Here is a 14,402-nt window from a genome sequence, read left to right as displayed (position 1 = left end):
AGAAGGCACCAATCCCTTCATAAGTTGTTCCAATGATTAAATCAACCTCATTATTTAAAAACTGTGCCTTTATATTTAGCCTGAATTTATCTACCTTCAGCTTCTGTAAATGGAATTAGTATTTCAGTAATTGTCTCAAAAATGTTGCATATGGAGGTAATACCACCTCCCTATTCCTATTTAATATTCCTCTGTTTATACAAACAACAATTACATTCGCCATCTTAGCCACAGCATTGTCCTAGGAGCTCATGTTCAGTTGGTTATCCACCAAGACTCTAAACTTTATCGTGAACTGCTTTACAGAGTACAGTCCCCAACTGGGAAATGTGATCTAAACTCTTTGTTCCTAAATGTAGGACCTTGCACTTCACCATATAGTTCACATAAACACAGTGGCAATGTCACTTTCCTCATTTACCTCTTTTCTCCTAAGAGGCTTTCAAAAAAGGAAGAAAAAATTTAAGGTTAGTCAATGCGTCCCATTAAGCACTTCCAAAATCTCCCAGAGCCCAAATTTTCCATCACAGAAAAAGACAGGACAAAACTAAAGGAATCTGAAAGGGACATACACAATTTTAAAAATTGCTTTTAAAAAAAGAGCGACCAAAAGTTTCAGTTCAGATCCCTCCTGCCAATTTGGGTGTGTCACTGGGTGATTGACCTCTTTAAGCCACACCCAAGCTGTGATTAATTCCCTGCTTCCTAGCCTGAGGTGGCAAGACTAAGGAGGGTCAGGTGATAGTTTAATGGACACCTGGACCTTATATAAAATGGCTGAGAGATATCAGTCTGGGAGCGGAACTGCAAGCAGGAGGCCAGGTACTCCAGGTGAACTAGCCTGGGAGCTCAGTGCTGTATACTAAAGCAGGGAAAGATACACGGAACAGAACCCCAGCAGCGGCAGAGAATGGTACTCCAGGGAAACCGGCCTGGGAGGCCGTGTACTCTATCCCAGAGCTAGAAAGACTAATCAAAGGTAGCCCAAAGGGTGGCCTGAAGAGAAATCCCTGAAAGGCTGAAGAACCTTCCTCTTTGGGGGGATTTTTACTTTGACTTTTGCTATCCTGAAAGGAGTTATGTTTGTGGGTCAGCTGGAGGGCTAAATCACATCTCCAGCACAGACTAGTGTATGAAGAGATAAGGAGACAGGAAAGGAAACTGAGGGCTGGTAGTGCCCCACTCAACCAGCAGAGTGCACTATGTGGCAGCCATGCCCTATCACACTGTGGATTTAGTCATATTTTTCTATTTTTAAAAGACATTTTTATCTCCCTGGTCTGCTGTATAAAAGACCCACACTGAAAGAGAAAAAACTGTACAAGATAAACAGTGAAACTGTTTAAAACACGAAGTGTCATCACAATGCACAAAGTAAACAAACTGAATAAGTATAGGATTCTTAGATATTACGTGTAAAATTTGCAGGTAAATACATTTCCAGCAGAAATAAAACAAATGAATAGTGTCACTTTAATTAAGGCAATAATTAGGCAATAATGTCACTTTAATTAAGGCAATACTTTCTCCAAAGGTACTTGGGATACAACATACAACTGACCCTCTAACTACAGAAGTGTTCTGCATACTGTATGTAAACAAGTCCATTTTTCTCTCCAGAGTGGATGCAATACAAAAATGAAAAAGTAAAAGCACATTCTGAAAACAAAATGCACCATAATCTATAAAGACGTCTACATGAAGGGTTGAAACAAATATTCTTTTTGACAACCTCTTTTATCTACCTCAGGTAACAGATAAACTCCAGTGGATGAGGTCTCTATATCTTGTTCTACAACACGATACCCTTAGGCAGAAACAGATTACACATATAAAGTCACCTAAATTCTTGCTACATGACTAACAAGTATCTGTGCCACCCCTTCTCAGAGTAGTCACCCTCACTGTGATGTAGTAAAGACTCATGATGACAGATGAGCACACCACCCCCAAACACATAATGCTACATACACATCATCATCACACTTCTTCTGAGTCACCTTTTTCTCACAATACACTGACAGAGTAGCTGAAATACAGTATATGCAATAAGCACTATGTGTGCACACAACATTGTAATTTGTGCTAACAGCAGACAATGTATTCATCAAGTGCTTTTACCGAAGGCAGTCTATTTAATGTGACTATGCCAAACAATAGTTATTGTCTCCATCTCTTGTCAAAACACCTCATAGAACAGTTTCACTTAGTGTTGTGAATGTCTGTTATTAAATAATGACAGATGAAGGGGTTAATTCTTCAAGGAGAAAAGTCTGAGAAAGGATTGGCTTTGGTCTTGGTGGGTCAACAATTATGTGGAACCACTAGCTATCCACTCCCTTGGTGGCCTTAAGCACAAGTTGTTCCCCTGGTGCAGCTGACTTGCTCTAGGGGACAGCAGGGAGGGGGTAGGACAGTGCTATCACTGTCTTCCTACTCCTTCTGGGCCATAGTGTACTCTGAGATGCACTGAAGGAGAGTCCCACCTGTGGTCCCCAGAGTTCAAGGACTTCAGCTGCCTCAGGCACTTTCCTTGAATGGGTATTACAAGGCAGTGGAGGGAGATTTTTTGTCCTCCCAATCCTTGTATCACACAAGGACCTGGCACAATCTGGCCCCCTTATCAGTGAGCAAAAAAAAAGCATGTTAATAAATAAATATGTAGAAGTGTCATGCTTGTTTGGTATCTGCTAGACCACCTACAAAACAAGCTGCCTGTTTAATGTGACGCAATTTTGGATGGTTTCATTTTACTGTTCTTGATGGTGGTGTGTATGTCCATGTCTACTTCCCAACACCATGTTGGTATAAAAAAAAACTGTATTCTCCATTTACCACAGTCTAAACGTACAGAACAGATCAAGTTTTGTCCTCTGATGCGACACAGGAATGCATGTCAGGATTGGAGATAAATATTAAAATGTTGCCTAGTAACTAGTACAATAGCTGAGTGATTCATGGCTTAAATAGAACTTGGAGAGGCTTTAACATGTTTGGAGGCACACCCAGTTATAGTATGAGAATAATGAGCTCTTGTTGTCCTGTATCAAACATTAAAAAATATTACATAGTCAAACATATATGGTCAACACAAAACTGAGATTGTATTTGCTTCAGAACAATATTGTTATTTCAGTATTACCACAACTAAAAGATAAATGTTCAGAAGCAGGCAAAACAAACTGTGCTCCAAGGGCTTATTATAGAGTGTAGTTTGCCTTCACGTACATCCAGGCAATCCCACTGATTTTAGGGATTTCAGTTATGGTTGTATATCTGAGGGCAAAATTGGCCTGGTAGTACTTCTGGTAAAGATGTTGCTACTTCTTCCTACCTGGGGCTCTGTCATAGGCTCACTGTGTGGCCTCAGGCATGTTATTTAACCTCATCTGTCTGTAAAATGGGGACAACAAATCCACTTCCAAGGCTATTGTGAAGGTTAATTGGTTGATCAGTTAGTTAATATCTGAATTATGTTTTGAAGGTACAAAATGCTATGAGCTAAATTTTTCATTCCACCTGAATGGATGGAGGAGATGAAAACCTGGGTGATCACCCCAGCCAGCTCCATCTCGCCTTCCCTGGACTTGAGGAAACCTTTCAGTGGGTGAGAAGGGCCAAGAATCGGACCCAGAGACAGCTGCCCCACACAGCATTATCCCCTCCATAATCCTATGGGGATTCCCCAAAAAAGTTAATGCTTACTTAACACTATGCGCTTTTACACACACACACACACACACACACACACACACACACACACAATTCCAACTGACTTCAGTTATGTCAATGGGGAGCTGCACATATGTAACCACGACACAAATTTGGCCCCAAATTTGTTCAAAAGCTGTAAAAAATGTGGCACACTGGCAATGTAGATATGCAGGGGTTGAAATCTGAATGAAGTGCCATGAACCTGGAGCACTCGCTCATCGGGTTCTCTTAATTGCTAGTGTGGTTCCCTCCCCAAAATCAGCCACAAAGCAGATGTAGCCCTATGTAATCATATGGATTACAAATATAACAAATTTTGATTTATTAGTCTTGGAAACAATTCAGGATTAATCCAGTCTCACACTGTCACTGCGGTTCTTGTATATTAACAACTAACATGTCATTCCAATACATTTTAAAAACAGTGTAGGAAAATTATGCCTCTCTTAAAACTAAGACAAATTAGTTAATGAGCGAATACATACAAGTTCAGAGAACACTAGGCAAATGATCTTGCCACTGTGTACACAGCATTGGTAAGACCACTACCAGAATACAGTGTCCAGCTCTGGTATGCACACTTCAAGAAGGATGTGGAAATACCAGAGAGAGTTAAAAGGAGGACCACAATAATAATCCACGGGCTAGAAAAGAAGTCTTTTGATGTGAGGTTTTAAGGAGCTCAACTTATTCAGTTAAACATTGAGAAGTTGGAGGTGTTTTGATCACTGTGTATAGGTACTTACAGAAGGATATCTGAATGTGTGTTTTGGTAGGGATGGTTGGGGAGAGGGGTAGGATGGGGCAGTGTCCAGCCTTGCTGACAAAGTTATAACAAGATCCAATAGCTAAAAGCTGAACTTAGATAAATTCAACCTTCAAATAAGATGCAATTTCCTAGCAGTGAGGATAATTAAACATTGGGACAGCTTAAGTGGGGAGGTGGTGGACTAGCCATTGCTTGGAGTCTTTAAAATGAGATTAGATCTCTTTCTAAAAGATATGCTTCAATCCATCTTCAGGGAGAAAGTCTGTGGCTTGTGTGTGGTGGGGGTTGGGCTGGATAGTTGTGATGGTTCCTTCTGGTTTTAGAATCCATGAATCTGAATCCCCAGTTCATTCCCCTCCTTCATGAGCCATGGGGAGACCACGATAAACTGTACTGCCCTCAACATACTTCTAAAACCTGCAGCTCTTCATTAAAACAGTGACTATAAATCTTATTTCATGCTTCAGGTCTTCAGCCAATCACCCGCAGGGGTCAGGAAGAATTTTTCCCCCTGCAGTGCACAATGGGCGGGATATATTCTGTGGGGGTGAGTGGCTGTTTTCTTCTTCACCTTTCTCTGAAGCACCAGATGTTGGTCACAGCTGGAGACAGGACACTGGACAGGGTGGACCAGTGTTCTGAGTTGGTCCAGAGAATCCTCTTTCTAGATATATGGCTGGTGTGTCTTTCTTATATGTCCAGCGTCCTGCTCACCAAACTAGGGATCTGGAAGGAATTTTCCTCCAGGTTAGACTGACAGGGAACTTGGGTTTGTTTGGGGTTGTTTTTTTTAAAACCTTTCTCTGGAGCATTGGGTGTAGCTTATAGGTTGGGATCATGTGAACATATCTTCCATCCCTGTAACAAACTCCTAAGAACTGAAATACTTCAGTCTAACTAAAATCATTTGGCTTAAGATAGGGGTATCTGGGTGAAATGTGATATACAGGAGGTCATACTAGATGCTCTAATAGTCCCTTCTGGCCTTAAACTGTACGAAACTAAGTTTTCTGAAGCATGAAACTAAGTTTTCTGAAATACATGCCCATCTATTTCACAATTAAATTACTGAACTATGGGGAAGTCTGTACATGGTTAAATACTCAAAAACAGAAAGTGATAGCATAGAAGATTCAGAAATTTCAGACTAAGTACCTGAAGATTATGTAAATGAAAAAAAAAAAAGTAACTATAATATACTTCTGGCTTAAAGACTGCTTACCATTGTGGGGGGTGGGGGCGGTTTCAGTCAGGTACTATGTCGGAATCATCAACATGATTTTTTTTCTAACAGTTCCATTTGAATTAAAGTTACAGTCAGGCGTGTATCACTAAAAGAACCAACCAAACAAAAAAAAACAAAAACAAAAAAGCCTGCAAGAGTATAAGGCCAGCACCTATTATCTCTGTTTGACTTTACAAACCTTGTATGTTAAAAACAAATCTTTTTATTTGTCCTGCTGATTACTGGGGAGATAATCCTAGAAAACTGTAAAAATCACTGGAGGCAAAAGTTAGTCTCTTTGTTACTAACTGCTGGTTTTCTGCAGAAACCTTAGTGGACTTCTGCTAAAATCATACCATGAAACGAATTCTGGCCCCAATTTAGCAAAGCACTTAAGTATGTGCTTATGTCCCATTAAAATCAATGGGACTTAAGCATGTGTTTAAAGTTAAGCAAGTACTTAAATTGCTTTGTGGAACAGGCTAAGTTTGCTAAATCATGACCTTTCTGGGAAAATTCCTTAATAGAAATTAGATTTTGAATCTTCATATAAAAATGTATCCTAGACATATTTCCTGTGTTTATAATTCTACATAAACATTCATTATTAGCTCAACTAATAAACAGAAGACCTCCTTGTGAGAAAATCATCAATGTACCCATATTATTATTCATAAAGAATTCCTTAAACCTTCCACAACTTGGAAGAGTTCACAAGAAAAATATTTTTTAAATAAACTGAATCCCCTGCAGGCACTAAGAAAATCAGAAACTTGTTTGTTTTTTTGAGACCAGAGTTTACAATCAAGAATGTGAAGAATGAACTAAATATGGTGAGAGGTTTATTGCAGGAGTGGATGGGTGAGATTCTGTGGCCCGCATTGTGCAAGAGGTCAGACTAAATGATCATAATGGTCCCTTCTGACCTTAATATCTATGAATCTATGAATATAGTAGTTATAGTTCAATCTGCAGTGGGCTGTGGTTTATTATAGTAAACAACTCCAATATGTAATTCAACTAAGCCCAGAATTGAAGTTGCATTGAGACTACAGTATTCTCTTGTAACAAGAGAGGATGAAAAATCCAAAGGAGTAGTATGCACTAAGAACACCAGGTGGAGCCCAACAGGAGGATAAAACTGAAAGGACAAAAATGTCTAATCAGCAAATTCCACTCCTAGTTGTGAGCCCTAGTTAGGAGTAGATATTCCATCTGGCTAACTAACCCATACTATACTACATGTATTACATGCATGATATTATAAACAAATGCAAATACGGTGTTGTGCACATATTAGGTTCATGCTCTTACTCTGTTCTGAGCATCAAAAATTCAAATATTGAGAGTTATCTGTAGTGAATCATGCCAAGCAGATAAAGACCACTATGGTTACTAGTCCTGCATGATCAAGAATCCGTGCAGGACTGAGCTTGAAGAAGAATCTGTGGGCATTGCCACGACAAGGCCAAGATTAAAAACTTCCCTTTCCTGCAATATTCACATCTCAAAGAACGGTTTTTGCAATAGGTATCCTTTCAATATGGTAATGTTTCGCTAAGTGAGATCTAGCATATTCCTTTTCTTATTCTAGCCTTTTTATTGGCGAATAAAAACAGATAAGACCTAATTCTGACATGCTCTCTCATATACTGTACACACACACACACACACACACACACACACAGAACTTCCATTGAGTCTAGATCTCTCATGTAATTCAAAGAGTTTTTGGCCAACACAGTAAATTAAGTCTGATTTTGTGGGTGCACAGATTTCGGTCTGAGCCCGAGAACAAACTTTAAGGCCCATCCTGCAAAGATTTACACTTGTGTTCATCTTTACACACTATGAATAACCCCACTGAAGTTAATGGAACTACGGTGCATAAAGTAAAGCACACACAGTAATCTTTCCAGCACTGGAGTCTAAGGTTGTACTTGTTAATAAACGTTACTATTTCCTGTCAATGCAAATCTAGGTTATTCTTTTAGAAAAGTGGTTAAACAAGAATTTAAAATGATCTGAATTACAGTATTTCACATTTAAATACTGCTAAATAAACAAATAATAATTTAGACATATAATAAGGTGAGATCTGTAAGAACAGCTGCATTATGAAAGCTTTTACTCTGAAATGACAACATTAAATTATTTGGTCTCTGTTCCACAAATGGGAACTCTGAATTGCAAAGTGTTTTGCATCAGGCACTGGAGTTTGAACAAATATGAACATTAAAACAGATGTTTGTAAAGAATTAGCTTTTTTTTAGGATATTACATCTTTACAATAGTTTGAACTCTTCTTTTTGTATGTTGTTCTTATTTTTTAGCATGTAAAGTATTTTGGATGAGTTGTATATTTATGCAGTAGGTTATAATAACCAGTATATTCCTTCTTTTATAAAAGCTTTTCTGTAAGACATACTGCTTTTTCCCCAAAAACACATTATTTTATTCAAAAACCACCTTAGAAATAACAGATGGAAAAACCTGCTTCTAAAAATATTCAATTCTAAGAAAAACTGAAATCAAAGTACATTTCATCAGGTATTTTAAATAAGTTTGTGTGTCTGTCGGAAATCACAAATGGATACCAGTAGCAAAAGTAAAAACAGGATATATTTGCATAATACTTTCTAAGTGGGTTTCAAAATACAAGAATGAATCTAGAACTATAGAGAAAGAGGAATGATCTTTGTGCAGTAACTGAGCAGACAGAGTGCATAATGAGTAAGAGCTATATTACGGAAAAACAGACCATGAAATACACTTCAGTAGAAGAGCCACAGGAATAAGCTGGCTATTCAAGAAGGTCCCAATTTTTCAATCATATGATATGGACCTATAAAAGCAACAGTGATTCAAGTCAGGCAGCTGTAGGGGATGACAAAAGAGACAGAGAAATACTAACTGATGTCTATGGGCAGTGTGAATGCGACAACTAACTGACATCAGTCTACATTCCAAGATACTAAAAATTATAAAGGAAGTAAACAAGGCAAGTAAACATTTCTACGTGAACAAGAGATTGATAAAGATATTTAAGGGTGTAAAATAGGTATGACATTATCTGTTGATAAAGAGTACTAGGAATTTCTTGAGTAACTTTAGTACCTCACTTAGTATTATTTGATTTTAAATGATTTAACTATGTTAAGGCTGCTCGAGATAAAACATAATTTATTTGGAAGCAGTAGTTTGAGATTGATTTTTTTTCTCCTTTCTGACCTCTGTCCAGGATCAAGGCTTGGAAAAGATCACTGGTCCATAAAGCATTTTTAAGGTACTGCTAAAGTTCTTCCAACCCTGTTATGCGATAACATATCAGACCGTAGCAATCAGAATTATATCATTTCTCTCTCTTGATTTCTTACATTTGGACTATAATTTTAATAAAATATTACATTTCATTATTTTAGCAGCCAATAGAAGTTCTGCAATAGTTAAAGATTAACACTGTATCACATGAAAGCAGAGACGCTCAGCATTCAGATGGTACAAAACAATAATTTTTATTCATCTGTGGTTTGTGAGGTATCACTTGATAAAACGTGACTGATTTCAAGTGGGGAAAAACAAGCAAGCTGATTAATAGAATGATGGGATTTTAAACATCTCTCTCATGTCCTACCAAGGCTAGGTTTTGTGCCACTGGTGAAGTAGTGTTCCTGACATTTCATTTGAAGATTTTAGATCTTAAAACGGTCACAAAGGTTGCATTTATTTTGTTTTATTTTAAAATCCTGATTTTGAACCAATTACATAAAGCCCCAGAGCTTAAATCAGTGTAATTTACCTCCTTTAAAATTCTGACCATTTGGATTTTGAAACAAGGTTTTTTGGTATATTTACAGTAAACAATATTCAGTCAAATATAGAGGTAATATGGAATGAGGTACAATTTCAACATAAAATAGGTAGGTATAAGGTAGAGTAACCAGGCATAATTTAGAAACCCAGGCTTCAAATGCAGTTTTATATTAAAATAGAGGAAACCTATTTTAACATCTTTTTATTTACTCCTTTTTGTATTTTGGATTACTCCTTTATGCTCCCTTGGATTCAGGGGACAAAATTCAAAAGATAATGTATAAATGCACCGTGTGCCTAACCTGGTATACATTTGTATACCCAGGATGTTGGAAGGAAGTTACACCAACTAACCTGTGAATTTAGCTTATTGCACTTAAATGACTTTCTAATCTTTTTGCTAAACAATCACAGGAGATACAAGGTACATAAATATGAAAAGCCTTACTGATCTGTATTAGTGTGATCTTCCTTAGAGCAACCACATTTCCACAGCTAGGGTTGCCAGGCGTCCGGTTTGCGACTGGAATGCCCAGTCGAAGAGGGACCCTGGACGCTCTGGTCAGCACCACTGACCAGGCTGTTAGAAGTCTGTCGGCAGTGCAGCGGGGCTAAGGCAGGCTCCCTGCCTGCCCTGGCTTCGCGCAGCTCCTGGAAGCGGCCGGGTGCACGGGCAATCAGAGAAGCTCTGTGAGCTGCTCCCGCCCCGAGCACCGGCTCTGCAGCTCCCTTTGGCCGGAAACCACGGCCAATAGGAGCTGCGGGGGTGGCGCCTGTGGGTGTGGGCAACGCACACCATGCTGAGCCACCTGGCCACCCCTGCACTAGGAGTTGGACATGCCAGCCACTTCCGGGAGCTGCGCGGAGCCAGGGCAGGCAGGGAACCTGCCTTAGCCCTGCTGCACCACCAACTGGGAGCCACCTGAGGTAAGCACTGCCCAGCTGGAGCCTGCACCCTGAAACCCCTGGCCCAGGTCAGAGACTCCTCCTGCACCCTAACTCCCTCCTTGAGCCCGTTGCACCACCAACTGGGAGCCACCTGAGATAAGCACTGCCCAGCTGGAGCCTGCACCCTGAACCCCCTGCCCCAGGTCAGAGACTCCTCCCGCACCCTAACTCCCTCCTTGAGCCCGCACACCAATCCCCTGCCCCAGCCCTGAGTCTACACTCCAATCCCCTGCCTCAGTCCTGAGCCACTTCCCACACCGCAAACCCCTCATCCCCAGCCCCACCCCAGAGCCCACACCCAACCCCTCTGCCCGCACTCTGAACCTCTCATTTCTGGCTCTACCCTGGAGCCCACACCCCAAGCCGGAGCCCTCAACCCCTCCCGCACCCTAACCCCCTGACCTAGTCCAGTGAAAGTGAGGGAGGGTGCGGGAAAGCATGCCACAGAGGGACGGGGGATGGAGTGAGTGAGGGGGCGGTATCTCGGGAAGGGGTGGGGCAGGGATGTTCAGTTTTGTGCAATCAGAAAGTTGGCACCCTATCCACAGTCCTGGTTTAAATTAAAAACAGAGGAAAGGGTTTTTTTGTTTGTTTGTTTCTTTGAAATATGTTCAACTCAGACCTAAACCAAAACATCAGTCGTATAGAAAGATTTAGTACCGCTCACCCTACACCTCTTCTGTATGAAAACAGCTCCTGCTTAAAACTGCATTGTGATTACTGAAAGTACTCTGGAAGTGGTCTGGAAAGCAAGCCAGCATGTGCCTGATGTGAACTTCATCCTCTACTCTCAGTTTATGAATACATGCCTGTAAACCACTTCATTTCCACTAAGTGCTTGAAGTAGAGTTAAAAATAAAATTGCATCATAGATCCAATTCTCCAAGAGACCATTTTTCAGTACCAAATTCCATTTGCATTGTTTAATTGCAAAAGGTTTCTTTTGTCCTGTTGAAAGTTTACAACATATTTCATTTTCAAATTTAATTCTTTGTGCATTTCATTCAAATTATTACTTAGATTTCCTTTTTTCTTGTCATTTTCATGAACAGTGATGTAAAAAAGTGTCAAGTTGTGTGTGGCCACAAAGCATGCTGATCAATGTGTTACTTCTTAGGCTCAATCCACAGGAAGTACTCAGAGTCAAAGCACATTTTAAAAGTGTTGAGTCATCCCTCTATAATTCCCTTGACTTCAATGGAGTTATCACATAGATCATTTCTTTTTATGCTCTCCCCTAAGAGCCTAAGTCTGAACATCTTCAGGATACAATGCAAGACATTTATTTGGACAAGCTACTGGGTAACAGTTCTGTTATGTCTTGCTTTGTGTTTTATTCTTTGTAATAATTGTAATAGCTACGCAAGCTGCCACAGCAAAAACAGCTGTAGAAATCTGTAACAATAATAATAGTTACGGAATACCTGCAAATAACCCTCAATATCAAAGCAACTCTAAACATACACAGTCATATTTTCAACTTTTTTTCAACTGAAGTCCAGCTTCAATTAACATCTTACACCTGCAAGTATTGGAAATATCTGGTTTATCTACAGTAAAGCAATTCTAATTCATGCAATAGCAAAAAAGTCAGAGATTACCCTGGAACATCACTGTGTGCTGCTATAAGAAGCAGGATGAATAAAAATCAATGATCTTCTTTAAAAAAATTAAAAATCGGATTTTTTTAATTTAAATCGGATTTTTGAGGGAAAAAACTATCTAAAGATAGTTTTAATTAAGCTACATTATAGCTCAAGATATCTTATCATGGAATAGGGATTATAAATTCTAATTCTATAATATGAGACAATATATTCATGTAATGTTTAAGAAAAGTTTTGTAAATGAGTTCCAATAGTTCTGGGATTAGGGACCCAATCTTATGAGGTTCCAGGGGCCTCTGTATAGATTATTTAGGTTAATCTTTCTATCTACCCAATGGGACTCAGTGCTCAGTCTAGAAGATACCATCAGAGATGCCTAGTTTTGCAGTTCTCAAACTGTGGATTTACGTCTCCAGAGGTAACACGCTTGTTAACAGCAAAAATGTTTTTAAATAATATATAGAGGCGAAAAATAAACAGACCTCAACCCTACTGTCCCTCCGCAAATTTGTGTACAGACTCAATCCCTTACCTCTCTCTAAAAGTGCAAAGTTTCAAAAAGTTCAACGAATAAAAAATTGTTGGGGGTGGAATAGATCTGGACAAGGAGAAGAAGTCTGGAGATAAATGTGAGAAGCACGAGACATATGCTTGTTTTGTTAAAATGTTATATGTTTGCTGTTGAAGAAAAAAATCCAGAATACTTAACATTGTTTTTTCAGTTAAGTAAAAAATGTCGGTATGGTGATGTTCTCCTCCTAATACAGCATGGCAAATATTAATGATTAACCTGTTGAATTGGAGATAGTTCACCTCCCAATGACTTCATAAATATCTGCTTCAATTAACTTTGGTAAATGAAATAACTAAACAATCACTCATTTTCTGATGTAGCTGTAAAACTAATCTGAAAAGTTTTCAAAACAAATCACTATTTAAAAATGTATAGTGTGTACTTTCTAAAAATGAAACCTACATCTATCTCCGAGTTGCGAAGAATACGTATTAAGATTATAACAACCAACAAGAATGCACTTTTATGTAGAAAACCATGATTAAATCAAGTCTTCCTGACTGATGATTTAAATCAAATCCACCCTGATAAGAAGTAGCTAAATACTTACTTTATTTACAAAAAATATTACAGAAATGATAGTTAACAACATCAAAATATTTCAAAGTGCTTTCTGCATCAATGAATTGCAAACAGGAAAAAGAATTTACTTTCAGGAAATAAGTGTGGGTGGCCATCATGCATCATCTTAAAATGCCACAATCAGTTGGGTTTGTGTCACTTAATCTGGAACACTGCTAAGGATTAGTACAAAAAGCCTGTAACATTTCTCAAGGAGACATGAAACAAAAATACTGTATTACAGAAAGATTTGGGCAGTCTGTAGAAGCCACAAGAAAGCCCAACAGAATAAAACTGCACACATAACTAGACACCTTAAGATTTAGGTTCTAAGAGAAGTAATTTCCAACATTTCTAGCAAATCTGGCAAAATTCAGAATGGTCAGTTGGTGTTCACAAGAATCAGCAGAGATACTCCGACTCAAAGTGGGGCAGGAGGATGTTACCACTGAGGTAACAGGAACTGCTCATGTGCTATGTGACAAAGACATCTGCTACCAAAGATGAAAAATCAGCAAGGCTTCAGAAGCCATGGTTATCTGCACAGAATTTAAAGAGAAAAATAGCCAACAAAATAAAGCGAGAAAAGGAAGCTACTTTTGCCACTTCTACAGTAACTGTATTAGCAACAACTGTGATTAGACACGGTATCATTAGCACAGTTCTAACATCATTCATTATTATTAGAAGTGCTTCTTTGGAGTCGTGCTTTAAAACTTTACAAATGATGTCCTGGAACACAGGAATTGCCATACCTGATCAGACCAACTGTTTATCTAATTCAGTAACTAGTCTCAGCAGCGGCCAGCACTAGAAGCTTCTGAGGAATGGGTACAAAACCCAGCAGTAGACAAGAGTTCTGTTTTTTGATGCTTTTGTCAGTTCAAAATTAAGTCTTACATTTAATGTTTTATTTAAATTATGCTATAAAATATTTAATGTGTGCATTAACACTGTACATATGTACACAAGTACATTATTTGTCTAATGTAAACACATAAGTCAAATATAATCACTACTACTGACCGACTAAGAATTATGCACATTATATTGTTATCCTGTTTGCCTCAACCCAACCTACCCTGCTTGTTCTCTCATCCATCTATTACATCTTGTATTGTAGATTGTAAGCTCTTTGGGGCAGAGAAACTGTATTTTTTATGCTTGTACATCACCTAACACAATGGAATC

At 38.8% G+C, this 14,402-nt stretch overlaps 1 protein-coding gene across 7 annotated transcripts in view; it reads right to left on the bottom strand.

The window, feature by feature from the left end:
• The window catches only part of CAST (calpastatin), a 112,604-nt gene that overhangs the window by 53,403 nt on the left and 44,799 nt on the right, over positions 1–14,402 (bottom strand). The gene's annotated exons all lie outside the window — the stretch shown is intronic.

Source organism: Eretmochelys imbricata, chromosome 5 (assembly GCF_965152235.1).
Source record: "Eretmochelys imbricata isolate rEreImb1 chromosome 5, rEreImb1.hap1, whole genome shotgun sequence".
NCBI classification, from domain to species: Eukaryota; Metazoa; Chordata; order Testudines; family Cheloniidae; genus Eretmochelys; species Eretmochelys imbricata.
This window is presented reverse-complemented; position numbering and strand designations above follow the sequence as displayed.